General features: G+C 37.7%; 1 protein-coding gene across 2 annotated transcripts in view; it reads right to left on the bottom strand.

Annotated features, from left to right (window-relative positions):
- The window catches only part of NBAS (NBAS subunit of NRZ tethering complex), a 342,685-nt gene that overhangs the window by 142,252 nt on the left and 186,994 nt on the right, over positions 1-13,439 (bottom strand). The window lies entirely within an intron of this gene.

The raw sequence follows: 13,439 nt of genomic DNA, 5'->3' as shown, positions 1-13,439 counted from the left end.
CTTAAGGCAGAGAACCTTTCCTAGCTAGGGTCACAGAGATGCCACGGGGGAAGAGGCAGGAGAGATGTGAAGCATGAGGGGATTCAACCCGTCATTGCTGGCGTTGAAGATGGAGCGAGGGGGCCATAAGCTAAAGAATGCGAGAAGCATCTAGAAGCTGAGAAGAAACTTCAGGTAACAGCCAGCAAGGCAATGAGGACCTCAGCCTTACAAACACAAGGAATTAAATTCTGTCAACAACATGAATGAGCATGGAAACAAATTCTCCTCTAGAGCCTCCAGAAAACAACACAGCCCTGCCGGCACCTTGATTTTGGCTGAGACTCTAAGCAGAAACCCACCCAAGCCTGCCAGGTTTCTGTCCTATGGGAATTATAGGAAATCAATTTGCATTGTTTTAAAGCTGCTAAATTATAGTAATATATTATAGCAGTAAAAGAAAATGACTACATCATGTTAGGGTACTTAATAATTTCTAGAAAAGCATTTGAATTTTATTCTTACTGCTAGTGTATTTAAGCTGTATTAACCAATACTTACAATTTACCTACTTTGCTGTTGGTTAAGTTTTCTCAAAAGATTTTCTAATTTTTTAACATGAAAAAGAATTTGTGTCCCAGCACTAGAAGAAATGATAATTATGTGATGCAACAGAGAGGTGTCAGCTAATGCTACAGTGGCAACTATACTGCAATATTAATATATCAAATCAATATATTACACACCTTAAACTTACACAATAATGTATGTCGAGTGTATCTCAATTAAAAATATTTTTTTAAACCTCTGTTTCCTATGGGCTTTCTGGACTTTGGGAAAGGTATAAACCATCAACTCAATGCATTATAAATTATAATTTAATTATGAAAACAACATAGAGAAAAGAATGATATGTTAAAAAAGAAAAAATCATGTTAAACTGATTGTATATAAGGGCAACCATGCTAAAAATAACTGTTTGGAGTTCAGGTGCAAATAAAAAACAGCACTTCTCCTGGAATTCAGATTTTGTGGCAGATACTGAAGCTTTTTCACCTGACTCTGTTCCGGACGCCTTACAGACTGTGTTGCTAGAAGTTGAAAAGCTGAAGGCTACGTTTCCCAGACTCCTTATGGCTGACACTCCACACATGACCTAGTTTTCCTCAAACAGGTGCACCCACTGCATAAAATTTGCGAGGTGAAACTAGAGACCATACTTTTGATATTACTGTGCTTTTCTACTGGCAAGCAGTATACCTAACTTTTCTCCTTTTTTTTTTTTTTTCTTTTCTGGTCATCCTAGTTGCTTTTTTGCAGTAGTGGTTATAGAAGTACCAGCAGTGCCCAGACCCTAGTTTCACGGTGGTAAAGGACAGTATGGACTACCATTTTGCTGGCTTGTATCTCTGCAGAGTCAGTGTAGCACTGGAGCCAGCTGATAAGGAGTGGCTTTCCGATTTCCCAACTTTTTATGGCAGATATTGGCTCCCGCAGCTGGCAAGCTCCTCAAGATTTTTCCAGTAGTTACTCTTAAAAACACACCAAAGCCTGCTCCTCCAGTCCTTTGAAAGATTTTGTAAGACTCCAATTCTCATTAAAAAAAAAAAAGTCCTCTTCTGTTTATAACAGTTAGAATGTTTTCTGTTACCTACAACTGAATCATGATTAATTAAAAAAAATTTAAAAATACAGGCAGGAATCAGAAAGATAAGCAGCATCACCTTTATTCTGGGGTGGAGAACATGGCTTAAATCTCCAGTCATAACGAGGTTAACATCCTCCTGCGAGTCTACATCCTGGAGTAACTTTTCCAAGGAGGAGCTGAGTCTACAGAGCAGACACATCTAAGCAAAATAATCATAGCAGCCCAGGAGTAGAAAATTGGGCCAAACAAACTTCCAGAACTGCCCTGAACCTGTGCTGTCCAACCCAGCAGCTGGCAGCTACACAGGGCAACTGCACACTGGAAATGCAGCTACTCCAAACTGAGATGTGCTGTTAACGTACAACACACTGGACTGTAAAGACTTAGTGCCTAAATAAACAAGTAAATAAAAGAGCCCTCATGTGTTTAACTTGAAGGAACCAAAACTAGAGCAGAATGCACCCTTTCTATTGATAGGCAAAACCAAGAGGGAACCCAGGGAGGCTACGCCTTACATTCTCAGTTCTTTCTCTCCATGTCAGCAATTAGGAAGGTTAAGGGCCCTCTCCTCTGCGTGCGTGGGGGGTTGGGGGATGGGGTTTGGGAGACCGAATGAAAGACTGAAGCTTATTATCAACACTACCGAAAAGACAGGGTAGAAAGACCGACATAGGAAAAAACATAATTCTCCCTGCAAGAGCAACCTTAACGACAGCTGCCACGCCTTGAAAGCTTGCTATGTGCCAGGGCTTTACGAAATGCCTTATGTGTATGCTGGGCATAAAAACTGCAAGGGAACTCAAAAAACAAAAATAGTTGTTTTAATGGCAGCATTACTATAAGTCTTTCCTTCTTTACTATTTGAGAAGATGGCGAGAGGTTCATTTCTTCTCCACTTTAGTAGCACAGACAGCTGGCTCATCACGTCTGACTTAACAGAAGAAAAGCAAGCTGATTCCAGCTCCTGCACTCCGGAGGCGCCTCTTTTCTAACACGGTCACACCCCCAGCCAAGGAGCTTCCGCTGTTACACGGCGGTGTAGGTGGTGCCTCCAACTCCCGTCCTGCGTCGTGGCGGCAGGGCCTCTTTCCGCTGGACAGCTCGTCAGTGTGCATGTCACCCTCCAGGTTCATCTGGGCTACTGAAAGCTTTGGATTCCTGTACGTTCTGCTTCATTCTGCTTCTAAGCTTCTGCCCCCAGTAAAACTCTGCACTGAGTAGAACTAGTACTGTATATGTATGTCCCTCTCTGAACAACACTGCCCAAAATAGTTCTTTGCCAGAAATAAGTCTCGGAAGGAATCTGCAGTAACTAGACATTCTCTCTCTCCCCTTCCCTCTCTATACATGCATATATATACACAGAGAGACACAAATACAAACATGTGTGCATATATGTTAATATATGTAAAATATAGTAAGCACCTCAATTAATATTTTTTTAACTACTTAGAAAGCTACACCTGGGAAAAAAACAAACTGATCAGAATTCATTCACCTACTCGGCAAATACTCACCGAGTGACTCCGATTTGATGTTATACTATATCATACTAGGCAATAAGGTGACAAAAACAAGAAAGGCAGAGTCTCTGCCCTCAAGGAGCTCAGAAACTAGAAGGAGAGGCAGAGATATAGACAAACCACTGAAGAATAATATCAGCTTCTATAACAGAGGTACACATAAAGTACTATGGGAGCATAAAGAGAGGTCATATGTCCTCTGCCTAGAGGCACAATCACAGAAAGCTGCACAGAGAAAGCAATATTTCAGCAGGAAAGAATTTAAGGCTTCCAAAGAAGAAATGGTGATGATTTCAGGTAGACTTATGTAAACAAAAGGCATGAAACAGCAGGGCAAACGGAAGGAAATTTAAGTTGATTCAATGAAGGTGTAGAAAAGGGCACACAAAGACGAAGGGCATACGAGGATGAAAGGCAGGCGGAGGCCAGACCAGCGGGAGACCTACTGACCACACCGAAGTACCTCCATCATCACCTGGACAGATGGGACACCGCTGAAAGGCTTTAAACAAAGGGAATAACGCAATTAGATTTGTGTTTTAGAAATACTATTCCAGGAACAGGAATCCAGTTAGGGGACTGATGCGTTAGTCCAAGAATTAAGGCAGTGATGCTGGAAATAGATCAAGTTTCCATAAGGTATATTTGCATCTGAATGCATATATTAAGTTTAAATGTTTTTATTTCTATTTCTTCTAAAGGTGAAAAGAGCCTGAGGTAAGTCAGATAAGCAGAGAAATTCAAGGATTCTGAATCCAACCATCTAAAAAAGAAAGCAGATGGTCGTCAAGCTGGGTCTTAGTGAAAGGCTGCAAGAAAAAAAAAAAAAAAAAAAAAACATAGGGGAAGAAAACGATCTGTTAAACAGGGTTAGATGCAACAAAGGTAAAAATGAGCAATGCAAGTTGTCGAGGAACATAGGACCAGGTTCACAAAAAGTAATAAGGGAGATCTAGACACATGATTTACCGAGAGTACCGTCTAAGACACTTGTTTATAACATATAAGAATCATAATGGCTACCGTTTATCAAATGTTAACCATGCACCAGGTACTGTGCAAGGTGCTTCAATGGTCATTCCTAAACTTACAATAGCACTGCTGAGTGGGTACTGGAATACCATCTGAGACGAAAGTAAACTGCAGACCAATCAAGTTGAATATGCCACCCATAGACAACTGGCCGGTGGTGTCTCCTCTCTTCTCAACCAGGTCTGGCTCTCCAGACGTGTGGTCCACTTGCTCTCTGCAGGGGTTTCACCCACTGGCAATATGTTACACACAAGCAAGCATATTTATTTAAGTTAATTTATTCTTCTGCATTATAAAACTACCACAATCTGATAAAGGTGGTTTGAAAAATTTAAAAGAATAGGGAAAAAAGACATAATATTTATTCACAACCCCATGATGCACAGACAATACTGCCAGCATGTCTTCTCCCTTCCTGTCCTTAATCCAGGCATAGGGATCTTTCTTTAAAAATCTTTTCACTTAAGTATAAGATATATTTTAAAATGCGTACATTTAAGAGTACAGCTTGATAAGTTTTAACACACCCATGTAACCAGCACCGAGGCTAAGAAACAGCACATCAGCAGTAACCCAGATACACCCCGCCTTGTGCTCACTTCCAGTCACCGTCACTGCCAAGATAAACACTTCCCTGACTTCCAGCAGCATAAATTAAATCTGCCTGTTTTTATACTTTATATGAATGGAATCATGTACTCTTTTGTGTCTGATTTCTTTCATGCAACATAAATACATTCATACTCTTGTGAGTAGTTGAAGATTGTCCAACTCATTGTTAGTGTAACACTATTACATTGCTAATGTAATACTACTGCTTTGTGTGAATAAATCAGAACTTATTTATCCTTCCTTCTATTGATGAGCGGTTGGGTGCTCTCTAATTTGGACCTAACAGCAATACTGCTGCCCTGAACACGCTAGTAGTTATCTTTTGGTGAAAGTTTGCATTTCTGGGTACATACCTAGCAGTGGAACTGCTATAGAGTGTGCAAATGGGCATTTTTGCCATCAGTAAAATCCTGTTAAGACAGTGTACTCTGCACTCACAGCATTATATGCATACTTTTAATGCACATATCATAATATACTGACATTATGATTTTTCTGTCTGTCTTCTCACCTAGACAGTAGTTTTTCAAGGGCAGAGACCATGTTTATTCATTACTAAATGCTCAGGGTATGTGAAAATTCCTAATCTATTGTTTGTATCTGTAGATATGAATAAGAAGTCTGATTTTACTGTACTATTTAAATGTTTGAAGAAACATTTTCTAAACCCTAATATGTTATGACTACAGTAGTTAAATGTTATTCAAAGAAGATTTCATGACACATTTTCAATTCTGGTTCATCTTTAGAATCTTCTTAACTGAGAGGGCGTACTGAATGATTTGAATGTTGTCAACTAATCCAAGTATAGAACTAAAAATATAAACATGGTAAGAAGTATGACGCTTAAGCAGGATACAGCTTTGTTCAGAGGAAAATCAAATCAATTAAAAATATCAAAAAAATACAGGCTATAAAACAATTATTCCATTTCATAAAATAAACCTAAAATTTACTCTGTTCATGTGGATTGGCTAACTCGATAGAAAGTTTTAAACATAGAAACTAAAAAGTTTGTTTCAGAAGATAAGTGAAATTCCAATGTACAGAAATGTACATGATAAAAGGATTTTCTGTGAGAGATTCCTCCCTTATAAGAATTACAAAAGAGAAAGTAAAATAAAAGGCTCATTTAGACTGCAGAAGAAGCATTTAATTTGGGGGCAGTCTACCAAGATTATAGTGTAACCAGAGGCATTAATGAGGAAAACAGTTTTCTTTCAACTCCATGTAATAGGGAAAGCAAAAAGAGGTTAGGCAAAATTTACTCCTGAAATGATTACTACTGGCAGTTTTTATATTCATAGTTGCACACTGTTAATTAATTTAGAGTGTATAACAGCAGAAATAGATTAATCCCCCAAACCAAGTCAACAACTCCCGGCATAAAATTTAACATGAAATCTCATTAATGCCAAGTGTTACACAGCCCAAAGGTTAACTTCCTAAGCACTAATAATATTTTTCAAGTCCTACGATAGACAACATAACCAAACAGGTTCACAAGAACAAGGACAGTTCCATACATCAAGCGTGGCTTACAGAAACAATTCTTGTGGATCAATTACTACAGTAATCTATTTAGGAGCTGCTCTCTCTGGTATCTGGTAATTTGAGGGTTAATTTCTGAGAATCCTGTTTGCCAACTGAGAACTGAGTTGGTGGTACCCATAACCTAGGTAAGGATCACAAACAGAGCTCAAACTGAGCTCAGCCACTACCCTCTCTCCTCCAACATATCTGTAAATAATCCAAAGTACTTCCCTGCACCTAACACTTACTTATAGCAAATTTCATCCTGAATTCGAAATATTAAGAATGCAACCCTTATTACTGGTGATACTACTTCTGGAACTATTTATGAGAAGAAGCAGTAGAAAAATACCCCGTGTTGTAAATCACTCTAAAGTCTGACTCTGCTTCAGTTCACCTGCTAATTAACAGGCCAGGCTACAATTTAGACGTTCTCATCTTTGGGAGTCATAGCCCCCTATACAGTTCTAATGAAAGCTATAACTGCTTTCCCCATAAAACTGAATGCACATGCATGTGTACATACATGAACACACAAAGTCACAAACAGACACATACTAACACAACAAATTTGACACACTATTTCAGGGGCTTTAGGGACTGAACCCTTTTTGGATCTTCTAGAATTCTTGGATCCAGATTAAGAGCACTGTAGTTAGGAAAAATAGAGGTATATGGAGTATATTTTTATTTCCTTTTTCCATGCCCAATTTTTTAATCAGCACTTACACAAAGTTATGGAGGACAGACCACAAGAAACAGGAAACTGTCTCTCTCAGGAGCCCATTTCTCCCATTTTATCCCAGGGCAATACTAGCATGAATATGCAAAGATGTGTACATAAAGTGCTCAGCGCAGTTCAGTCCAAAATAGAGGAAAACTGGGCACAATCCAAAAGTTGAAAAGCAAAGGGAAAGATAAATAAATCATGGTACATACATATCCAGTGACCACTGTTACACCATGACATAAATGGTCTATATGCAATAAGGGCAGATGTCCATGACACATATCATTATATGAAAAAAAGCAAGCTTCAAAATAATATATGCAGTACAAATCCATTTTAGTTTAAAGAATAAAATAATAGTCCTCCAGGAGACAGAGGAGAGCTATACAGAAAATCTGTCTATGCTCAGAAAAAGTCTGGAAAGATACATATAAACTTTAAACTTTAAACTTTACCTCTGAGCAGTGGGATACACAGAATGGGGAGAGAGAAAGAACTGAGAGAAGAAACAGAACTTACATATCAATGTATTATTGATTATTTTATATTTTAAAAAAATCAGAAAGACCAAAGTTGCCACAAATATTCATGTACATCTTATCAAAAATTAACAAATGTCAGTATTTTTTTCATAAGTGTTTCACGTATCTTTTTTTTTTACTTTCAAGAAATAAAGTATGCCAGATTATATTGATTATCTGAACTCCTATATTATCCGAATTCCTAACAATCCCTATAAGCGGACTGTTAAAATAGAAGCCTGTACTATATTTGTAATTAAAGAAAACATTACACATTCCAGTCAAGATGGAGTCATGAATTATGTTGCAATATGTTCACCATGCTCCAAAATACTGAGAATAATAGAAAGAAGAGGCAAAAGACACTCAACTTTATAGAGTTCAACATTTGGGGGCTCAAAATTCAGATGCTGGCAATGGCTGCCAGGTCCTCCTTCTCAGAGAAGAACTGGGAATTAAAAGGATTCCCTATAAGACGGAGAACTTCATCCTGGCTCACTGCCTGGGGTTATGTATTTATATTTATTTCATGAAGCTGTGGGCCGATGGAGGCAGAGAACTAGAATCAGAGCCCAAAGGAACTGGGCCAAACCATCACTGGTTCCATGTCTGTAATTCTCACATCCTCACTAGTACAGGGGGAGGGAGTCCCAGGTGAAAAGCTACTCTAGGATGTAGTTCTGGACTGAAGCACCAAGGGATTAGATAGGAGGAAACCACAAAACTACAGAATCCTTAAGGAGGGTCTAGGAAAATAAAGATTAAACTGAATGAGGACTTCCCTGGCGGTCCAGTGGTTAAGACTCTACGATTCCACTGCAGGGGGACACGGGTTCGATCTCTGGTCAGGGAACTAAGATCTCACATGCTGTGCTGCATGGCCAAAAAAAAGAAAAAAGAAAAAAAAAATTAAACTGAATGGGAGGGCTCAAAACAAGCTTGCAAACCAAAATTTCAAAACATCTGCAAAAATGAAAATTACTAAGGCAATAATTTTAACAAAAATCCACTTCAGATGAAATCATTTTAAACTTCATAATATTAATGTGTGTCTTTGTGCAATATAAGATTGAAAATCCTTTAAGAAGGAACAAGATATCACATAAAAGAAAAAACAAATATGGTCCTATCAAGTCCATTTTTGTTTATGATATGAGGTAAAGTTCTAATTCATCTCTCTGTATGTGGATATTCCTCAAGCCTATACTTTGATCTCATACAAAAAGTGGTTCATTATTACTTATTTATCAATAAATATAAAAGCTAAAACTATAAAACTCTTAGGAAAAAAGCACAGGAGTAAATCTTCACAACCTTAAGTTAGGCACAGATTTCTTAGATACAACACCAAAAGCACAAGCAATAAAAGAAAATGTTAATAAACTGGACTTCAGCAATATTAAAAGCTTTTGCACTTCAAAAGTCACCGTTAAGCAAGTCAAAAGTCACTGTTAAAGTAAAAAATCAAATCACATGCTGAGAGAAAAATATTTTCAAATCACACATCCAATAGCTTGTATCCAAGAGTTTAAAAACAACAGCAAAAACTCTTACGACTTAGTAAGGAGATGACAAATAACACAGTTAAAAAATGGGGAATATATTTAAAGCCATTTCACCAAAGAAGGTATAGAAATGGCCAATAAGCACATGAAAATATGCTCATTATCATTAGTTATTTGGAAACACATACCAAAATGATAATGAGATACCACACACACCTATAAGAATTGCTTTAAGCAAAAAGCCAGTCAAGAATGTTAGCAAGGATATGAAGAAACTGGAACCTTAATACTTCCTGGTGCAGCCACTTTGGAAAACAATTTGGCAATTTCTTCCAATATTTAACACATATACACCATACAATCCTTCAGTTCCACTCCCAGATACCTACATGAGAAATCAAAACATATTTCCATACAAAGACTTGTATACCAATGTTCACAGCAGCATTATTCATGATAGCTAAAGAGTGCAAACAACTTAAACGTCCATCAACTGGTAAAGGGGAAAAGAAAGGGTTGTCCGTGGTACTGAAATACAACTGTCATTTGCTTGCTTTTATTTCAGTATTTCTAAATAATCCATTTATAAATTCAAAATAGCTATATGCTTAGCCCATGCCTCAATTCTAAACATTACTTAGTCCAGCTGTATAAATCTGTAGCCACTTAAAATGTTCATAATAAGAATTCCCACAGTGAAAATGATTTTTTAATGGGAACCTTGTATATTAACCATTTCCAACTCTAATTAGATTTATCTGGGGAAAACACTATTGGCTATGTGATATAACTAGTACTAACTAAACAAAATGTTAATACACTCTAAGTGGTGGAATACTGTTACGTCTAAAAAAAAACATAATGACCAACATTAATAAGAAACTAGAAATCTTTGATTTGGTAGTTATTCACAAATTGTGCATTTTGTTCTATTTAAAAACAAATATCTTGTTCACTGGGACAAGAGCCAATATCTTAGAACTTGTATGCTCCACTTGTACTAATGCAAATACAACAGAACAGCACTTAACATCTTTTCTTTGCTTGGATACTTAAGTAAAAATCATTATTTTCACAACTGAGTAATGAAAGTCTTGGGCATTAAGCAGATTACATATACAGTCAGCTCTCACTTATGAGTTATAATTTAATATGGTTATTACATCTACTGTTAATGTGTAACACACGGCATCTTATGGCTAAGCACTGCATTTTAATCTAATAATAGCAGCTATAATATTCTGAAATGTGCTTCATGAATCAAAGCCATCATGTGTTCACTGAGGGCTTGGATTAGCACTTCAGGAGACCTAGATCTATTACAGCTTGTTGGAAGAGGAAAAAGGAAGACCGGAAAGCTTTTAAGGCGCTAAAAAAAAAAAAAGACAAAAATAGACAATCATTTTGGAAGAATTCCTTTTCCTCGCTAAACGGATCCTGTGGAGGACTGCTGGCGGTCTCCTACATCTACTGAAGACATTTTAATGGAGCAGTATGTGCCCACTTTTGGTGACACAGCAGGCTCTACTCCAAAGAGGCTACCAAGGGGCCGGGCTGACACTTTCTAATTCATCAGAGAAGCAGAAAATAGGAAACCCAAAAGCCACAAAAGGCTTTTCATGGATTCTATAAAGAAGGATGGGGATTCAGAATAAGCTTATGGAGCTGAACTCAGCAAAAACATGGTGCAATTCTCTGCGAAACAGAGAAATGATTCTCCCCTTACAGTGGCCGAAATACAACAGGACCTCAATAGCAACCAGAGCACACACGTATGAGTCAAACTGGAAAGTACCTATATTTTTAGGCTAAAATCTACTTTCTAATTCATTTTTACCACACACTAACTAATCTTTTTGCAGTGGGAGTTTCCAAATTAGCTTTATTAAGCATTTACGGGGCAGTCACTCTGTGACAAGCAGTCTATGGAGAGAGCACAAAGGTAAATGACATGCTTCCAGTTGCCACACGTACAAAACCGTACCACACACGTGCTGACACGATGACGCGAGATGCTGGGGGGATATGGAAGAGGGAGCAATGGGGACTCAAGGAAAGCTTGATAAAGAAAACAACAGCTTAGATGGGATCAAGAGGGCAGGAAGATGACAAGGGCACGAGACAAGAAGGGCAGGACAGGCAAAGAGAACCCTAAATAACACAAAGCTGTACTCAGAGAATGGGGTAACTTCAGCGTGACTGGAACACAGCACGTGTTTGCAAGGCATGAAAAGAGAGGCGGCTGTGGAGACAGTGGGTGATACGGCTGAGCAAGTGGGGAAGGAACAGAGGTTCAAAAGGTACAAAACTGGGGATAAAGATCTCACGAAAAGCAGGTCTTCCATTGGACCTTGAAAAAGAGTAAAATGTGCCAACTCCCCAATATAAGAACTGTTTTGAATCCCATGGAGAAAACACCATAGCATTTAATGTGCTTTCATATCTAGTAAGAGAAAACCGAGCCGAAACTAGTCAATACAACAAGTCAAAACATGCCAAAGGACAAAATACACCTACACCACTCCAGGCCCCTGGGAAATGCTATGACTTCAGTTCAAAGACAGTGTAACAACAGTAACCAAAAAACGTCCACTATCTGCAGTGCTGACGGCAGAACACAATCCTCCTCTGAATATCTCACCTTCTAGAACTGTGATGTCCCATCTGGAACCCAGTAGCCTTGGGTGGCTAGTAAAATTAACATAAATAAAATCAAACAAAATTTAAAATTTGATTCCTTAGTTGCACAACCTTTATTCCATGTACTCAATCGCTACATGTGACTAGTGGCTACCACACTGGACGGTGGAGATACAGAATATTTCCCTCACTGGAGAAAATTCTACTGGTCAATACTCTCCTGGAGTCACCACTACAGGAGGAATAGGAGAAAAACCCTTAAGGGCCAAAAATCACATTACAAACTTCTTTGCAATCCTGAGATCACTTAGCACTGAACTGGGGATACATATGTGTATTCAATAAATGTCAAACTGAATTTTGGTATAAAAGAAAGGATTATGGAAATGCAGTAACTGTACATATTCCACTGTAGGCAAAGCTAACTATTCCTTAACTCTATTAATAGATTCCACAGTTGAAGCTTTGTACCAGAGTTCTAAAAGTAACTACACAGTATACAACCACAGATGAGTTCAGCAAGATGAATACAGCCAATTTATAAAGAAGATGTGGTATGTACATACACACACACACACACACACACACACACACACTGGATACTACTCAGTCATAAAAAGGAATTGAATTCTGCCATTTGCAACAACATGGATGGACTTGGAGGGCATTATGCTAAATAAAGTAAGTCAGAGAAGGACAAATACTGCATGATATCACTTATATGTGGAATCTAAAAAATACAACAAACTAATAAATATAACAAAAAGGAAACAGACTCACAGGTATAGAGAAAAAACTAGTGGTTATGAGTGAGGAGAGAGCAGGAGGAGGGGAATATAGAGGTAATGGATTAAGAGGTACTAACTATTAGGTATAAAATAAATAAGCTACAAAGGTATATTGTATAGCACTGGGAGTATAGCCAATATTTAATAATAACTATAAATAGAGTATAACCTTTAAAAACTGTGAATCACTATTTTCTGCCTTATATTACATAATATTGTACATCAACTGTATCTCAAAAAATTTTTTTAAATTAAAAATAAAATCAATGTATGGAAATATAAGGCAAACAAACAAACAAAAAACACATAAAAACAAAAAAACGGAGATTAGGTGTAGCTCACTTATCACAACAGATGTCTTCCAAAATAGTTACTAGAAAAATGAATGACATTTTACACTTTGAAAGTGAAGCTTACCATTTAAAGGAATCCTGTGGAAACCAATCTATAAAGAGGATTACCATCTCTAAATTTATCTAGTTAGAATATCAGAAATAGCTACTGTCTTTGACCTAAAAAAATGCCAATTCTAGTTGCTACAAATAGTCATAAAAAGTTAAATTCCATGGAGCAAAGGCTGACCAACAAGAGGGAGATCTCAGTGAGTACATGCTTCCTCCTTCCTCTCCCAGGGTGAACTCTCCTGAGACTCATACATACTTAATGGGTCCAGACAAATTTTATTCATAAGAATTTCAATGAGGAAAGGGAAAAGGGATTAAAATTCAATAAAAGATGGACAAAAGAACTGAATAGGAACCTCACCAAAGAGGACCTCTCCTGAGATAAGTCCATCTCATTAGTAATCAGGAAAATGCAAATCAAAATCACAAAAAGATATCACTAAACACCTAAGAGAATTGGTAAAATTTAGAAAACCACCCATGCCAAGGTGCTGGATTGGAGCAAATGGCAACCTCAGTCACTG

Source organism: Mesoplodon bidens (assembly GCF_964165515.1).
Source record: "Mesoplodon bidens genome assembly, chromosome: 14".
Lineage (NCBI taxonomy): Eukaryota > Metazoa > Chordata > Mammalia > Artiodactyla > Ziphiidae > Mesoplodon > Mesoplodon bidens.
This window is presented reverse-complemented; position numbering and strand designations above follow the sequence as displayed.